We start from the raw sequence: 4454 nt of genomic DNA, 5'->3' as shown, positions 1-4454 counted from the left end.
TATAAATAAAGTTTTGGGGGTGCCCTTAAGTCGTATTCAAAACGAGATGGGCATTTTTATAGATTTTGATCGTTCGGAGGCTCTACGCAAAGGGAAGACATTAGCTTGATTGTTCGTGGCATCCGCTCGGCATTGAGGTAGGTTACGGTCTACTTTAGTTAGACTCTGATTAGAATCGTATGTAGTTGTAGAAAGTGGCCGGGGACACAGCATATAGGTATCGGGCATGAAGTAGAGAGTGATTTCAGTTAGATTGGCTTTGTTAGTCGCTATGTGGGCTTGTCGCCATATGTGTTATTTTACGTGATTATCACTGTTCGTATCTCTGTCACATACTAGCTCACTCACCGTGTGTAAAGGAATGGTAACATTAATATGACTTGTACCTGGTTGACTATATATTGATGATATTGTTGAGGCCGATATCATGCATGACATGTCTTTTATATTATTGTTGTGATGATTGGTGAGGTGAGTGATCGAGAGACTAAAATTCTTTGTCGGGAGATCGAGAGTGACGGAGAGAGACTCCGAGGTTTCGCCGAGATTGAGATGACGGAGAGACCCGAGGTTTCTGCCGGAGATTGTGAGTGTTTGTTGCACTGAGGTTTCTTGCGGGAACAATGGAGGTCCGATGCCGAGGTCTTTGCCGGGATCGTGAGAGGGGTGCTCGTGATCCGAGGTTATATTCGAGGCGTGGTACATGGACTTCGCGGTCCCCCCATGGGTCATGACTATGAGGCATTGCCATAGCATGTGTGTCTGAGTGGAGTGGAGAGGTGACTATTGCATTGCATTGCATTGCATTCATCCACTTATATATTTGACCGATCATTTGGTGAATTATATCTCTCTTGGTTGATTTCATGATTCCTTTACACCTTACTTGTATTGTATGTGACCATATTCATTTATGTGCTTTCTTGTTGGTTTTGACTTCTTCATGCGTTATCTAATCATTGTCGGCCTATGATGCCCTCACATTTGCATGTTGTCTTGATACTACTCTTATTGCGCTTTTATTTGAGTGCGAGTACGATCCGGGCTCCGGTTCTAAACCCGTAGACGTCACGTGAGGTGACATCTTTTAGTTATTCAGGGTGAGCTACTGTCATCCGTGGCCCACGAAGAACCTCCTCTATCTATTTCTGTTTGTATTCGACGTACAATATGTAGCCTTCGGGTATTTTAGGACTTCTATTCCGTCCTATGTTAGCGCTCTGTACCCTTCGACCGCATTTTTGAATTGTCGTGACATTTCTTGTTATGATAAGTATTTAAAACTTGATAACTTATTCTTAAATAAATTTTCCGCTTATTTAACTTGTTATTAGTAATGTGGTTCGCCTACTCGAAGGGATAGTGTAGGTGCCACCACGACTCGTGAATTGGGTCGTGACATATATGTCGTTGTTATAGATTAAAAAATTAAAGATCCATAAGTGCGGGTTTTTCCCTATATCTCGAGACTTACACCTCGTCCGTTATTAAGTAAAATGTCACGCCTCACACCCTTGCCTTTAAAAAAAACTTCTCATATACATGCCTAAGCACGAGAAATAATTAGAAGAAGACACTTAATATTGGCAATAAGAATAATTGACAATTAATGAATAGACTGAGAAACAAAACACATCAAAATACTTCAAACTCCCAATTACATTACAAAGACTAGAACTGATGATCACATTTGTCTTTGGGCCGAACACAGCCCAAGGAATCATATACCGAAACTTCTTACAATCCAAGCAACCCAACAAGCCCACCAGCACATTGGCCGAAATGATGGCCCATTTTGATACTCCAAAATCTTACCGGTTATTAGATCAAGACTTATTAGACCCAAAATCCATTTATACCCCAACTGCATTATCTGAACCCTCCAGGCCCCATAAATGTGCACCAATTTAACACAAAATAATAAGTAAAATTTACTTGGTATAGCTTACATTATTACCTATTTATGAAACATAACTAAACTTTACAATAATTATATTTAATAGCTAAAATATAACATATTTACTTCCTATAGCTACCACTTTTTGACCACTCATTTGATAACTTCTCACACCCCTAAATTTAAGCCAAAAAAAATGTCTCTCTCTCCTATCCCCCTAAATACACGCCATTATGCCCAATATCCCTTAATTTCCTCCAATTTCAAATCGGTTTACAATAGTTCAACTTTCTTGTTTATCTCTAATTAACTACTCATTAATTTCACTCATAATTCAAATCTAATTCCCCCAAAAAAAGGTAAGATTTTATACTTGATTTTTACGTTTCATAAGTGTATTTAACTTATATTTTCGTTTTTTCAATCGAAAAAATAATTAATTATCACCGTTTGTTCTTAACTGTTTTTGTTGATTCAAGTGAAATGGCTAACTCTACTCCGATGAGGACTAGAGGTATAGAACTCGAATTTTCAATTCCTAATGTTTTGGATTGATATTTTAATAGTTATTTTTCATATATATTTTGGCTACATTTTAATTGTATTTTGATTATTATGTTCAATATTACTTATTACGTTTCGTTAACTATATTTCGTATATTTTTCATATATTTTGACTATATATAATTTTAAAAAAAAAAAAAAAATAAAAAAAGTTGCGGTGAAAACGTTGTTACCTCAATTATGAAAATGACTATATTTTTTACCGTATTTTAATTGTATTTTTGATTATTATGTTCAATATTACTTATTCCTGCTTCTATATTTCGATATATTTTTCATATATTTTGACTATCTTTTTCAAAATTTCAGTAAAATAAAAAAAAAAAAAAAGTTGCGGTGAAAACGTTGTTACTTCAATTATGAACTCAACTTGAATTCGATATTTCAACAAAGATGAATTCAAATATATATTCGTTGTTTAAAACGAGCTTTGTTCCCCATTATTTTTCAAAGTTTTTTGATGAACTAGTTTTTGAACCTTTTTTTTTTTGTTTAAAAATATGAATGTACTTTTTTGAATTTTTTTGAATTTGTTAGGTTGTTTGAATGAGATCCCCAGGATATTTATGAATCGAAACATTAAAAGCCCTTTTTGTTTCTATAAATATAAAGACTTTTCGAGTTTCTCGGCAATGTATTTCATATTTATCCTATATTTAAATCGACGATCTACTTAGCTAAATATAGGTCCTCCATTCCTACTTAATCAGAAATGTAGAAACGTAGTTATAAGTTGTTAGAAAGGCTAAAAAGGTAATTTGTAAGAAAATTTTACAAATAATAACCCATCAAAAAAAAATTCAAAGTGTGTAACTCACACGCGGATGATGTGGCAGAAGGACGAATGGAACAATGACATGTGGCATGTGGGCCTGAAATAATTAATAAATTTTGAATTAAGAAAAAGAAAACTAATATATAAATCTAATTTAACTAATAAAAAGATTATTTCAGAAAAGAAAAAAAAAAAGTGAAAACCTATTTACACCCCCACCCCCATCCCCACCCAACCCCACCCTTTCTTCTTCCCCATCCCACCAGCCAGTGATGGCCGGCGGAAACCTTCTCACCGGAAAACCCAAAACTCTCCTCCATATTCGTCAACAAATTTCTTTTCCAATGGCAACTTCACCTAGAACCACTAGGCCACCACCGGCCCGACGTCCGCCACCGCAACTCCATCCCACCCAGCCCCACCCTTTCTTCTTCCCCGAGCATTCATGGAAAAGGAAAAAAGAAAAAAAGATTCAATTTTTATCCAAAGCTTTCAACTCAAACTTGCACAATTTTTCTCTTCTCAAAACGTGAATACCTCTTTATGTTCTCTTCTTTAGAATTATTTTAACCGTTTTCTGGTTTTTGGGTTTTGTTTTTCAATATTGGTGGTCGCCGGAGAAGAAAGGGTCTTGTTCAGTGAACAAGAGAGTAGAAGATTAAACGAAAAATATTTTAAAAAGGAAAAAATTGGAATCTAACGCCCTTATGGAGTAGTGTAAATGCACACACTTTGCCAGCTCAACAATTATGTCCAAGTTGCACAGTAAAAGTGGTTTTGGAGGATTCAGATGATAGGACTCTTAGTTGGGAGGTCTAAATGGATTTTACGGACAAGTTCGAAGGTTTGTCAATGACTTCAGCCTTAGATCAATAAGCCACCACAATAAATGCTGCTACATTATGTAAAATTTGTTACAATATTGTACAGGTATGATTTTTTTTTCCTTTTTCCAAACGAATAAGTTTGGTCCATTACTTCCAGTGAAATATTTCAACCATTGGATTGGATCATTCTTCATCTAACAGTCAAGAATTAACCCTTCAATAATTAAAATCATAAATTCATAAGATTAAAAGACTGAAAACTATTTCCCTCTTGAATGATTTGATCTTGTGACCAATCCCGTTTGCTTGATAACCCTTCAATAATCAAAATCCTTTTTCTTTATACATGAAATGCGATATTATTCAACTTATCTTGATAAAACTAGGGAGG

Source organism: Lycium ferocissimum, chromosome 10 (genome assembly GCF_029784015.1).
Source record: "Lycium ferocissimum isolate CSIRO_LF1 chromosome 10, AGI_CSIRO_Lferr_CH_V1, whole genome shotgun sequence".
NCBI lineage: Eukaryota > Viridiplantae > Streptophyta > Magnoliopsida > Solanales > Solanaceae > Lycium > Lycium ferocissimum.
The sequence above is the reverse complement of the archived record's forward strand: the minus strand, read 5'-3'. Positions refer to the sequence as shown.